This window comes from Schistocerca americana, chromosome 1 (genome assembly GCF_021461395.2).
Source record: "Schistocerca americana isolate TAMUIC-IGC-003095 chromosome 1, iqSchAmer2.1, whole genome shotgun sequence".
Classification (NCBI taxonomy): Eukaryota; Metazoa; Arthropoda; class Insecta; order Orthoptera; family Acrididae; genus Schistocerca; species Schistocerca americana.
In genome coordinates, this window is record NC_060119.1 from 1091598976 (window position 1) to 1091613848 (window position 14873).

Below are 14873 nucleotides of genomic sequence, written 5' to 3' on the forward strand. Positions count from 1 at the left end.
TACTTCTCTCCTTTTCTGCTACCTCTCCCCTCCCCACCTCTCTCCTGCCATCCATCTAACCTGCAGTACTTCAGTGTCCGCCGCCCCCACCGTACTATCCCTCCCCCTTCCTGCCCATGCCTCCTCCTTCCCTCCACCGAGTCACCACTCCCATCATGTGGTGGTGCTGCTGCTCGCAGCGTGTTTTAAGTTGCCTCAGACTGCAGTTGTGTGTGTGTGTGTGTGTGTGTGTGTGTGTGTGTGTATTGTTGATGAAGGCCAGTGGCCGAAAGCTTTAATTGTGAAAGTCTTTTTATTGAGCAATCAGCATCTCCGCTATATGCTGAGTAGCAACTTTCCTTCTCATAATATTGTTAAACTGATATTAGATGTTAATAAATTTATCTTTTTCAGAAATGCTTTTTTTAGTTTTGCAGGTCTGCATTTTATATCCTCCCTACTTCAGCCATCATCAAATATTTTCTGATCAAATAGCAAAACTGATCTACTACTTCAGTCTAATTCCCCTAGCATTGCCTGAATTAGTGTGACTTCATTCCATTACCATGTTGTACTTTTGTTCATGTTTATCTTGTAATCTCTTTTCAAGACTCTCTCCATTCTGTTCAAATATTTTTCCAAATCTTTTGCATCCTCTGACAGAATTAAAATGTCATCAGAAAATCTCAAAGTTTTATTTCTTTTCCCGAAACTAATTCCCCACCCAAATTTCTTCTCGATTTCCTTCACATCTTGCACAGTGTATGGATTGAAAAACATTGGGTAATAGGCTACAACCATGTCTCACTCCCCTCTCAATTTAGACTTCCCTTTCATATCCTTCAACTCTTATAACTGCAGTCTGGTTTCTGTACAAGTTGGAAATAACCTTTCATTCCCTGTATTTTGTCCTTGTTAACTTCAAAACATCAAAGTTTGTAGGCCAGTTGCCATTGAGAAAAGCTTTGTCTAAATCTACAAATGCTATGAAAGTAGGTTTGCTATTCTTTAACCTATCTTCTAGGATAAGTCTCAGGTTCAGTATTGCCTTGTGTTTTGCTACATTTCTTCAGAACCTAAACTGATCTCCCATTAGGTCAGCTTCCACCATTTTTTTCAATTCTTCTGTGTATAATTCATGTCAATATTTTGTGACCATGCCTTCTTTTTAGTTGGAATTGTTATATTCCACCTGAAATTTTTCCTGTCTCACATATCTTGCATACCAGGTGGAATAATTTTGTCACAGCTGGCTCTCCCAATAATCTCAATAATTCTGAGGGAATGTAATTTGCTCTGGGGGGCTTGTTTCAGCTTGGTTCTGTCAAGTGTCGTGTTAAATTTTTCTTTCAGTCTCGTGTCTTCCATCTCTCCTTCACCTACTTCCCTTTCTCTTTGTATAATATTGTCTTCAATTTCTGTCCCTTACATGGACCTATATTCGAACCTTCCACCTTACAGTTTTACCATCCTTGCTTAGTACTGGCTTGCCACCTGAGTTCTTGATATTCATACAGTTGCTTTTGTTTTCTCCACATGTCTCTTTAATTTTCATATAGTTGACATACATCATTCCCCTACATGCCTCTACAGCCTTGCATTTTTCCTCTAATCATTCCTGCTTAGCCATGTAGCTTTTGTCAGTCTCATTTTTTAGACAGCTTTATTCCCTTCCCTTTCACCTCATTCAGTTGCTGCATTTTTTATATTTTTTCCTTTCATCATTTATATTCAATATCCCCTGTGTTATCCAGGGATTTGTCCTATGCCTTGTCTTTTTATCTGTGTGATTTTGTGCGTTCTTCCCTATTTCATCTCTCAATGCTACTCATTCATCTTCTATTGCATTCCTTTCCCCTGTTACAGCCCATTAATGTTTCCTAGTGCTCCCTCTGAAGTTCTTGACTACAACATGCACCCATCTCTGCATGCACGCTTGACCACACACACACACACACACACACACACACACACACACACACACACACGCACGCACTGATGTTGCAGTTTGATTGGACGGAGAAGCAACCTTGGTTGGGTTGGGTGGTCAGAAAATGGAAAAGTGATGAGATTGAGAGATGAAGGAAGTAGACATTTGGAGTATTAAAAAAGATTGTGCTAGAGTGAGACATGTTAGGTGTATGCATGGGATAAGTAGATGGACTTCTAGGAGAAACATTGAGAAAAAGGTAGACCACAGTGGAAGATGAAGTAGCCAATGTAAGGGAAATGGAGTAACAGGTGAGGACAGGTAAAGGAGCAGTGGTGAAAGAAAGTGGAAAGGAGAATATGAGGTTGATCTTGAGGGGGAGGGGGGAGGGCTGAAATTTGTTCGGAGCAGGAGCAAGTGAGGTCACTTTCAAGATATGGACTGATGGAGGTTGAAGACGGGGGGCAGTGGGGTTGTAGGGATGGAGGATATGTTGCAGGGAGAGTTTCTTTCTGTTCAGGTTGTGAATGCTGGTGTTGAGGAGTAGGGTGCAGATAGCACAGGTTATTAAACAGATGTTGAAGTCAACCACATTATGTTGAGAAATTGTGTGTGTGTGTTGGGGGGGGGGGGGGGGGGCGTTCTAGTTGACTCTTGGCACCAGCCTCCTGTCTTTACTGAATAGTACACTGCAACTACAACATTTCAGATTGATATTATGCGAAACTTCACATAACATTTCTGTTACTAAAGCATTCAGTTTTTTCAAAGTGTCAAAATTAATCCCATTTTCTAGATTAGATCACACAACCACAGTGATTTATAGTTGTTCTGCAATATTTTCAGCTATAGTGTGTCACTCAACGTAGTGTAAGTCTATCTTTATATATTGCAGAGAGTATTCTTCAAAATGTGCAGATTTGCCCTGGTAGCCAAATGCGTAAACATGTCATTTTTTGGATTCCTTTTTGGATTCAGGGAGGCATAGCGGCCCAGGATAGTGTCTGCCCACTTGATTAATTACAACATTTTGTGTGCCAAACAACCTGGATGTGGTTTCCCACACCCAACTAGGTTAATACCAGACAGGTACCCACATCCCGCCAGTTACACAATATGAAAAGATTTCAAAACAGTTCCCACAGGGAGGGAGGGAGGGGGGAGGGTTGAGAGAACAGGAGGGACATTAGATGAAACTCTACCACTAACATTGCCAAATCAGTTTAATGTGCTAACCTTGTAGTGACACATCATCAGGCAAGGAAAAGAAAAGAAGGGTACAATAACTATATCAAGAGAGTCAAGGAGGCAAGATCTCTCTCTCTCTCTCTCTCTCTCTCTCTCTCTCTCTCTCTCTCTCTCTCTCTGTGTGTGTGTGTAAACTTCTGTGAAATGCATAGCAGGGGATATGTCCCAGTTTACCAGTCATTAGGGTTTCTTCTTGTTCTGTTCATGAATGACTGAAAGCCCTCTGTGCATGCTATAATTATTCTGATATTGTTCTCATGATCCCTATGTAAGCAATGTGTAATGTATTCAGAGTGTCAATCATTTAAAGCCAGTTCTTGAAACTTTGTTAGTAGGCTTTCTCTGGATAATTTTTGTGTATCTTCGAACCTGTGACTATTCATGCTGCCCTTCTCTGTGTATGTTCAATATCACCTGTTAGTCCTATTTAGTGAGGGCCCCACACAATTGAGTGATATTCTAGAATGAGTCACACAAGTGATTTGTAAGCAATTTCCTTTGTAGGCTGATTGCACTTGCCCAGTACTCTACCAGCAAACTGATGCCTATCACCTGATATACCCCCAACTGAGCCTACCGGTACTATGTGATAATTCCATTTCATTTCCCTGTAAAGTGTTACATCCAAGTATTTGTACAAGTTGGCCGAATACAACAGTGACTCATTGATATTATTGTCATGGGATATTTTTTTTTTTTTTTTACATTTTGTGAATTGCACTATTTTACGTTTCTGAACATTTAAAGCAATTTGCCAGGCTTTGCACCACTTTGAAATCTTACCAAGATGTGACTCAATATTTGTGCAGCTTCTTTCACACAGTACTTCATTATAGATAACTGCATCCTTTGCAACAAGTTTGAGGTTACTATTCATACGGTCTGCAAGGTCATTAATACAAATATAATGTATCAAGTGAAGTGAGGTTAATTACATCTACTTATGAGGTCCATTCAAAAAATTCTGGAACATTCATAATTTAGTGCCAATAGTGTGTTGGAGCAAAATGCGGTCATCATCCGTTCACATGCCTATGTTTAATGTATAACTGCCTGAAGTTTCATTGTTGTATGCCTATTAGTAATTGTACATTGCTGTATTGAGTAGAATGTTGTGTTGTATAGTCTGTGAATTTCAAGATGGCTGAGTTAGAGGAGCAATAAGTCAGCATTAACTTTTTCGTGAAACTCAAGAAAATCTTTACAGACACACATAAAATGAAGCAGGAATCCTATGGTGGTGAGTGCTTAAGCCATAATTGGTGTTACAAATGGTTCACATGGTTTAAAAATGGCCGAATGGCAGAAATGTCAATTAAATTGTGCATACTAATAGAAGACTGACTGACTGACTGAGAGATTGCAGAAGAGTGCAATATTTCAGTTAGATCATTTCGTGAAATGTTGACACAGCATCTTGGAACGCATTGTGTTGCCGCCAAATTCATCCCATGGTTCATGAGCCCAGACCAGAAAGACCTTTGCCTCACAATCTGTGAAGAGCTTGTGGATCATGCAGATGAGAACAAAATGTTCCTTAAGAGAATCATAACTGGTGATGACACATGGGCCTATGGTTATGATGTCGTGACCATCTTCACAATGGGTCGGGAAAGGTTCTCCAAGACCAAAAAAAGCTTATCAGGTCAGGTCAAATGCCAAAGCCATGCTGATAGTTTTCTTTGACTTTGAAGGATTAGTCCATCCTGAATTCGTGCCACAGGGACAAACTGTTAATCGATGCACTGTCGGGACAGGTTACGACATCAGCGAGAAGGAAATGGCCTGAAATGTGGTGAGACAATTCATGGTTCTTGTATCACAATTACACACTTACACAATCATCCCTGTTAGTGTATGACTATTGCACAAAAAACGAAATCATTGTGCTGCCTCATCCTGTGTTCTCTCCAGACCTGCCCCCTGCGGACTCTTTTTTTATTTCCAAAGTTGAAAACCCCATTGAGAGGACGAAGATTTGCAGCAATACAACAAGATAGAAGAAAATTCACAGATGGCACTTCGTGCGATCCAGCAAGAGGCATACCAAGACTTCCGGAAGTAGAAACTGCATTGGGAACAGTGTCTCAATTGTGGAGAAGGCTATGCACTAAAAGTAAAAGGTAAATGCAGAAAAGTTTTGTGGACAAAGTTCCGGAATTTTTTGAACAGACCTCGTATTTACAATCTGCAACCTACTGTATAGTGCTTGGTCATGAGTACATTGTACCAATATCGGAGACTGACAGTTACATTTCATTCACTTATGAAGCAAGGAACTAATTACTATCGATATGACTTCATATGTGCCCTGATGATTTTTATCTTAGTCTTATCTTCCTTATGTGAGACATATGGTAGAATTATTGTTCAGTCTTTCTTGAATATCAGTTTTCTAAATTTACTCAACAGGTTTTCATAGAAACAATGTTACCTTTCTCACAAAGGGTTTACTTAATTTTTCTGAGTATGTAAAGCACATTTTTGCTAGGGTTATCTGTTACACTCTTGACTAAATATGGCAAATCTCTGGATTTGTTGGATGTTTTGCTATCATTCACACTTGATGTGTATTGTAATTGCAATGGGAACATTATTTAAGATTTGGTTATACTATAATCTTTTATGCAGTTTTCTGGAGTAGCTGTAGTTATGGTGATAGCTGATAGTGTTTATAGGGGTGTTGAACCTGTACTTCTAGTTCTTAGTGCCCTGAATCCATAAACATGTAAACTTCAGGCCACACTAATATTATCCTTAGATGAGAGGGCATTCAGTACTAATTCAGCTTCAAGTAGTTCCACTTCAACACTTGATGTAAGAGATTGAACCGTGGGAAGTATATGTTTCTGCTGTTTTGCTGCTTCCTGTGATATTTGAACATGTGCTGCTTCTGTTGCTGCTATTTTGGAAGCTAGAGTACCTATGACTCTGTTAAATGATTCAATATTATCCTACACAGTACAGTATTGTGTTGAATTTTCTATTTCTGTGTTTCCTGTGGGTAGTGGAGTCATCCCTCTTTTGGTTGTCATCTTTGATCTGGTTTACTTTGCTGAAAAATGTACTATTTTTATAAACTTGTTCAATTATAATGACTGCTCATGATATTTTGTGAGATCATATGTCATACGTTCTTGTTATAAAAATCTTCATATGTGTTGTTTTCTAATGCTTACCTCAAAGCTCTCAAAGCAGACTTGCCCCAGTCCTGTGAACATCATAAGCACACTGTACAAGAATGTTTTCCCCCTCCCCTTTGCCCTGACTACATCATGTTGGAACCATGTAACAGTGCCTCTAGTCTTGATAATGGCTTCAATTTGGTGAAGAAGAGAGTCCGCAAGTATCCTCAGGCATGCCATATATAGCTGAAGTCACTTGTACATGATTTGGATCCCACTGAGCCACCAAATTGTGTGGATGTTGATTGCTATGTTTCACCCACTCTTCAAAATAGTGCCAGACATTTTGAGTGGAATTAAGATTAGATGATTTAGCAGGCCATTCAGGGCACTACATGTTGCCCGAGAGTTCATAAAACCAGGAGCACATATTGCAGGCTAATGAATAAGGCTGTTGTCAACCTGGAAGATGAGTGTGTCTGGAGCCTACTCTTCGTGAAGATATGGAATAAAGGGCAACTTTGGATCACCTAGAATGTTGAAATAAATACCGTGGTTCATGCTCATGGGAGTGTGAAATAGTGGGACCCAATTTATGATATGAAAACTCCTCAAAATATTACAAAATCACCTATGGCTTGAACTGTACCCTCCTTGTACATTACTGGTAAAATCCCTCTTTGGGATACTGGTGCAGTCATCACATTGCATCATTTGAAAAGAGACACAATTGTAACTCATCAGACCACACTACACACCTCCAGACAGCTGCAGCCCAGTTTCTGTGTTTGTTTGGCTCAGTGAAGACAGGAAGCTTTATGTGCTGCTTTGAGAAATGGGATTTTGCAAGGTACCCAACTCCAGATGCCCATTGCGTGGACTTCCGTATGCAGTGTACACTCAGAATGAGAATGATCTACATCGATTGACAGCAGCAGTTTCTTTTGTGTTTGAAACCAATTATGATTGGCAAGGCACAGCACTCGTTTTCAGTCCTGTCACTTAGAATCTTCTTAAGACCACTGTTTTTACATCATGTTCCATTGAAGTTAATGGCACAGTATTCCTTATAACCACATTGGACAGTTGGTATTGCTACACCAGCAAATTAGGCAGCTTCATTATGGTGTGGTCATTGGCACATCTACTCACAATAGCTCCTTCTGCCATTGTGTTGTACCTCCACATTGACCCGTCTTACTGTACTGACTCCATAAAACTGATTGGCACATACGTAACACTTTGCTACAATGATGTATGCTGGAGGTGGAGGGTCTCGTGGCCAGCTAGTATTGGTTCTAAAGTGCTTCAAAGTGACCAGTGTGCTCTGGTCCAGTTAGTTTATTGGTAGCAATTACAGCACTGTAAGAAATGCTAGCTCCAGACTACTGTGTTTGTTTGTGACTGCCATAATCTCTTGCAGAAGGCAACAGATTTCACAAATTCAGTAACATGTCCACCATCACCCTCTATAACCCTGGGAGTTCAGTGACCTGTCCTTCATTTTAACCTCCCCCAATCTATCCCTTTTTCCTCCCCAAGGAAGGAACCATTAGTTAGGAATTTTTAAGTTTATGTGTATCTAACTATTAGCAGTACTACATATTTCACTGTCTAAAGGTAAATATTAGGCAGTAAATCTGTCTCATAATTTACTAACAATATTATGAAAAGGATAGTTGCTACTCACCATATAGTAGAGATTCTAAGTCGCCAATAGGCACAACAGAAAGGCTGTCAAGAAATGAACTTTTGACCAACAAGGCCCTCATCGGAGACAGAACACACACCCACACGCACCCACTATATATGACCACAGTCTCTGGCTGCAGAGGCCACACTGTGAGCAACAGTGTATGATGGGAGATGCAGCTGGGTGGTGGGTAAGGACGAGACTGGGGCAGGGCAGGGGAGGGATCGCAGGGTAGGGGAGGGGGACAGTAAAATGCTGCTTGTGGGAGCATATAGGGATGAGAGAGAGAGAGAGAGAGAGAGAGAGAGAGAGAGAGAGAGAGTAGGGCAGCTAGGTACAGTCTGGGAGATTGGTTGGAGGGTGGGGGAGGGTAAGAGGAAAAGGAGAGAGGGGCCTCTCCTTTTGCCCCACTCCCAAATTCAATCATGCAGGACTTGTTAAAGATCTTCTCTCCTTTTCTCAGTCTCTACAGTGGAAACACTTTTTCACCACCAACCCTACCAATCAGACTCAATCAAAGACCAATGTTGAACCCTGCCTGACTGAGTCCACTCCTCCATCCAGCTGTGATCCACACCCACAGCCCCCACATAACCCCCGTCTAAATTTCTAGAGTTTTTTTAACCATGAACCTTGAGTCAACATCGTTCCTGAAAACCCTCAGCATGCAAAATAACCTTACATGTATGGAAAAAGCCACAATCCATCACCTAAAAACTGATCCTAACCTTATAATCCTACCTGCTAACAAAGGCTCCACCACTGTTATTTTGAACTGTGGAAGGACTCCACCAGTTGTCAGATTCATCCACCTACAAACGCTGCCACAGTGACCCCATTCCAGAAATGCAGCAGGATATCGAGTCTCTCCTCTAATCCATACGCCCATCCCATAACCTCTCCCAAAGTTCTATCTATCTCCTCACCCCTACCATTCCCCACACTCCTACCTTCTACATGCTTCCTGAAGTCCATAAACCCAACCACCCAGGACTCCCCATTGTGGCTGGAAACTCTGCCCCCACTGAGTGAGTCTCTGCTCTTGTAAACCAACACTTTCAGCCTATTATCTGCATCTTCCTCTTCTATATAAAAGATACCAATCATTTCCTCCTCCGACTCTCCACAGTTCCTGTTCCTGCTCATCAATATTGATGCTGCCTCCCTTTACAATAACATCCCTAATGCCCATGGCCGTAATTCTATTGAACACTATCTTTCCCAATACCCAATGGATTCCAAACCTACAACCTTCCTCCTAATCTTAATGCTATTGAACACTAGCTTTCCCAAGGCCAGATGGATTCCAGATCTACAACCTTCTTCCTAATTGCTATGACCAAGCATATCCTCACCTTCAGTTACTTTTCCTTTGAACATATTACTTACAAACAAATCTGGTCTAGGACTGTGGGCACTTGCATAGCACCATCGTATGCCAACCTATTCATGGGCCATCTAGAGGAATCCTTCCTAAACACCCAGAATCCCAAAGCCCTCACCTGGTTCGGATTTATTGATGGCATCATCATGCTCTGGATAGAGGGTGGTGTCCACATTCCTCCAGAACCTCAACACCTTCTCCCCCATTCGCTTCATCTGGTCCTACTCAACCCAACAAGCCACCTTACTTGGTGTTGACCTCCACGTCAAAGATGGCTACGTCGGTACCTCCATCTACATCAGATCTACCAACCACCAGCAGTACTTCTACTTTGACAGCTGTCACCCTTTCCATATCAAGAAGTACCTTTCATACAGCTTGGTCACCCAAGGCCATTACATCTGTAATGACAAGTGGTCTCTCACAAAATACACTCCTGGAAATGGAAAAAAGAACACATTGACACCGGTGTGTCAGACCCACCATACTTGCTCCGGACACTGCGAGAGGGCTGTACAAGCAATGATCACACGCACGGCACAGCGGACACACCAGGAACCGCGGTGTTGGCCGTCGAATGGCGCTAGCTGCGCAGCATTTGTGCACCGCCGCCGTCAGTGTCAGCCAGTTTGCCGTGGCATACGGAGCTCCATCGCAGTCTTTAACACTGGTAGCATGCCGCGACAGCGTGTACGTGAACCGTATGTGCAGTTGACGGACTTTGAGCGAGGGCGTATAGTGGGCATGCGGGAGGCCGGGTGGACGTACCGCCGAATTGCTCAACGCGTGGGGCGTGAGGTCTCCACAGTACATCAATGTTGTCGCCAGTGGTCGGCGGAAGGTGCACGTGCCCGTCGACCTGGGACTGGACCGCAGCGAGGCACGGATGCACGCCAAGACCGTAGGATCCTATGCAGTGCCGTAGGGGACCGCACCACCACTTCCCAGCAAATTAGGGACACTGTTGCTCCTGGGGTATCGGCGAGGACCATTCGCAACCGTCTCCATGAAGCTGGGCTACGATCCCGCACACCGTTAGGCCGTCTTCCGCTCACGCCCCAACATCGTGCAGCCCGCCTCCAGTGGTGTCGCGACAGGCGTGAATGGAGGGACGAATGGAGACGTGTCGTCTTCAGCGATGAGAGTCGCTTCTGCCTTGGTGCCAATGATGGTCGTATGCGTGTTTGGCGCCGTGCAGGTGAGCGCCACAATCAGGACTGCATACGACCGAGGCACACAGGGCCAACACCTGGCATCATGGTGTGGGGAGCGATCTCCTACACTGGCCGTACACCACTGGTGATCGTCGAGGGGACACTGAATAGTGCACGGTACATCCAAACCGTCATCGAACCCATCGTTCTACCATTCCTAGACCGGCAAGGGAACTTGCTGTTCCAACAGGACAATGCACGTCCGCATGTATCCCGTGCCACCCAACGTGCTCTAGAAGGTGTAAGTCAACTACCCTGGCCAGCAAGATCTCCGGATCTGTCCCCCATTGAGCATGTTTGGGACTGGATGAAGCGTCGTCTCACGCGGTCTGCACATCCAGCACGAACGCTGGTCCAACTGAGGCGCCAGGTGGAAATGGCATGGCAAGCCGTTCCACAGGACTACATCCAGCATCTCTACGATCGTCTCCATGGGAGAATAGCAGCCTGCATTGCTGCGAAAGTTGGATATACACTGTACTAGTGCCGACATTGTGCATGCTCTGTCGCATGTGTCTATGTGCCTGTGGTTCTGTCAGTGTGATCATGTGATGTATCTGACCCCAGGAATGTGTCAATAAAGTTTCCCCTTCCTGGGACAATGAATTCGCGGTGTTCTTATTTCAATTTCCAGGAGTGTACATGAGGGTCTCACTGAGGCCTTCAAAGACCGTAATTACTGTCCCAACCTTGTAAGAAACCAGATCTCCTGTGCCTTGTCTCTCCAGTCACCCACCACCTCCCATTCTTGCCGTCCAGCCACAGAGGAGCATTCCTCTCATGACATCGCACCATCCAGAACTGGAGCAATTGAATCATATTCTCCATCAGGGTTTGGACTAGCTCTCATTGTGCTCTGAAATGAGGAACGTCCCACCCACTATCCCTCCCACCCCTCCCTCCCCTCCCACGGTGGGATTCTGCTGCCCAACGAACATACACAATGTTCTTGTTCACCCCTACACAACTCTGGCTCCCAAACCCTTGCCTCATGGCTCATATCCCTGTTAAAGATGTAGATGCAAGACCTGTATAATACATCCCTCCCACCACCACCTACTCCAGTCTAGTCACAAGCATCACCTATACCATCAAAGGCCTGTGAAACCAATCATGTGATATACAAGCTAAGCTGCAACCAGTGTGCTGCATTCTATGTGGGCGTGACAAACAAGCTTTCTGTCAGCATGAATGGCCACAGACAAAACTGTGGCCAAGAAATAGCTGGAGCAACCCCGTTGCTGAGTATGCCATTCAACCCAACATCCTTCACTTCAGTGACTGATTCACAGCCTGTGCCATCTGGATCCTTCCCACCAAACCAACTTTTCTGAACTGAGCAGGTGTGGGAACTCTCCCTGCAATATATCCTACTTTCCTGTAACCCTCCTGGCCTCAACCTTTGTTAGTCTTTGTCCTTACTCTCTAGCCCCTTCTCTGTTCCCATTCCAGCACCACACAGTCCTCCATTCCAGCAACGCACGCACAGTCTTTTTACCTCTCTATTTTTCTGCTAACCCTCCCCTGCCCTCCATCTGACCTCCTGACTGCACCTAGCTGTCCTACCCTCCCTCTGCCTTGTCCCTGTTTGCTCATACAAGCAACACTTTACCATCCCCCACTCCTACCTTGTCATACCCTTTCTCCGCCTTGTCCCTTTATGCTCCCACAAGCAATGCTTTACCACCCCCCACCCCTAACCTGCTATCCCTACCCCTCCCCAACCCAGCCGCCTTCTTACTCCCACCACCCAGTTGTGTCTCCCATCATGCTCCAGAGACTGTGGTCATGTGTGTGAGAGTTACGTGTGTGTGTGTGTGTGTGTGTGTGTGTGTGTGTGTGTGTGTGTATCTGATGAAGGCATTGTTGGCCGAAAGCTCATTTACTGACAGTCTCTTCTTGTGCCTATCCGTGATTTCGCATGTCCATTACATGGTGAGTAGCAACTATCCTTTTCAGTATATTGTTACATTCCATCCTAGATTTTTCATAATGTTTTAACATTTAGATATTGCCTGAAGGTAAGTCTTGGCCAGTAAATCTGTCTCATAATTTATTAACATTTAGAGAATTTGTTTCTTCTTCGTAATCATGGCTAGGAATTTTCTATGGCTATCAGGGTACAAATAAAAAGTGCCAGTAAAATCCTATGTTCCATTTGAAGACTAGTTGCTATTTTCCAATGATATTTATTGTTTACACCTTCATTGCACTTACAAACACTTCAAAGCAGTTGTATGACAGTCTTTGATGTTACTAAGCAACAGTCACACAACAGTTTTTAAATGAACACACCACCATTTGACTGTGTTGCTGTTTATTTAATTATGATCTAGGTTACAGCCTTTTATGCCATTTTCGAGTGATTGAGTTGTAATTAACGTATATTGCAGGACATAAAGTTCAAAATTTGCCATAAATTAAGAAACATATTGGCTCCCCTTGAAATGCCAGATATAAAAATCACCATCTTGTAAAAAGATCAGTAAATAAGAGTGGGTGCACATCATATTTAGGAAACCTAGGCTTTCAGTGAAAATGGACCAGTGAACCACTGTTATTTCCTGCATGTTTAGTTTCACTTTCATTTTTATGCCGTCAGTGAATAAAGGTGTTTTATTTAAAAACTTTTTTGTGTTTAATGTTATCCACATCTCTAATATAAATTGCCGGGGAAAAATTAGTTCATCTGGTAATACAACATCAATTTTGATCCAATGATGGCATAAACAACCTGGATGATAATAGATGTACTGATAATGGTTTAAATGTTGTTCATCAACAGAGAGCATAATGGAATAGTTATCAGAGCACCATTTGTGTCTACCATTTAATAGGGAATGCTTATGATCAGAAGACTCAGTGTTGTGGAAACATGTGAAGCAACTGAGCAAGTCTGAAATGGCTCAAATTGTGGCCTTCTGAGTGCTGGGATGGTCCTTTTGGAGAATTGCCACACAAGTTGGATGTGCTATGTTAGTTTTGCAATGATGTTGGTATCAGTAGCCGTGTTACATTTTCCACCCATGGACAAGGTTCTGGATGTCCATGTAGCTCCGACACTTACCAGGATCATAGTATTGTAAGAGCAGCAGTGGCAGAGCTTACAGCTATGACAGCACATTGAGCCCAGATGTGTCAACATGAACTGTTGCAAATCGGTTATCAGCAGTGGGATTGTGGGCATGCACACCTCTAGTCTGTCTTCCACTAATGCCACAGCATCGACATGGGCGGCTTGACTGGTGCTGTCAGATGATCACTTGGAAGATGGAATGGTGCACTATGGTCTTCAGAGATGAAAACAGATCCTACCTGTATGCAAGTCATTGTCATTTTCGCGTATGACGTAGACCTGATGACCACGTCATTTAGAGTGCATTTTCCCAAGACATGCATTTGCCCCAGTCCATGTTTTATGATCTGAGGTGCAGTAAGTTACAACTTTAATTTACCTTTGATGTTTCTGGAGGGGATGCTAACCAGCACTCAGTATGTGCAAAATGTTGTTTGACCCATGCTTTTGCCACTCTTGCAACAGGAGGGTCATGTGTTGTTCCCACAGGATAGTGCTTGCCCACACACTGACCTTGAAACTCAACATGCTCTGCAGACATGCAACAACTTTTCTGGCCAGCACAATCTCCAGACTTGTCTTCAACGGGGCATGTCTGTAATATGATGGGACGAGTAGTGATCAGTGCGACTCATCAACCAACAACTGTTACAACTACATAAACAGGTCGAGCAGGCATGGCATAACATATCCCAGGATGTGTTCACCAATTGTACAATCAACTGGATGCCAGAGTTGACACCTGCGTTGCTGCCCATGGAGGCTACACCACATACTAATATGAGTGTTTCAGCATGGTGTCTGGTACCCCAGAAAGGCATTTGCTATGGATCTGTAAATGTAATTATTTCATTTAATCCATATGCATTGTTGCAACAATAAATCTTGAGTGAATTGTAAAGCTCTCAAAGGGTGTACAACTTTATTTTTACCTAGCAGTGTGTTTATAGAAATTAATTTTTTCACCATATACTTTTTTTTTAAAGAATAATGCTTTATTTATGACTAGTATGCAAATGTTAGACCTACTGATATACATTGTACAACTATGACAGATCTTCATTACTATGTTATGTGGAAAACAAGTGGCAGCACTACAGGCTTTGATGTAAATTTTCTTGATTTGGACAACTTAACTTGGATCTGATGTTTCATGTTTTAATCTATCCTCCTAAGATGTTTTTATTTTAAAGTGTTCTTACACAACTTGAAAATTTCCTATCA

At 43.0% G+C, this 14873-nt stretch overlaps 1 protein-coding gene across 1 annotated transcript in view; it reads left to right on the forward strand.

The window, feature by feature from the left end:
* Positions 1-14873, forward strand: part of LOC124618072 (tectonin beta-propeller repeat-containing protein) — a 209603-nt gene that overhangs the window by 104436 nt on the left and 90294 nt on the right. The window lies entirely within an intron of this gene.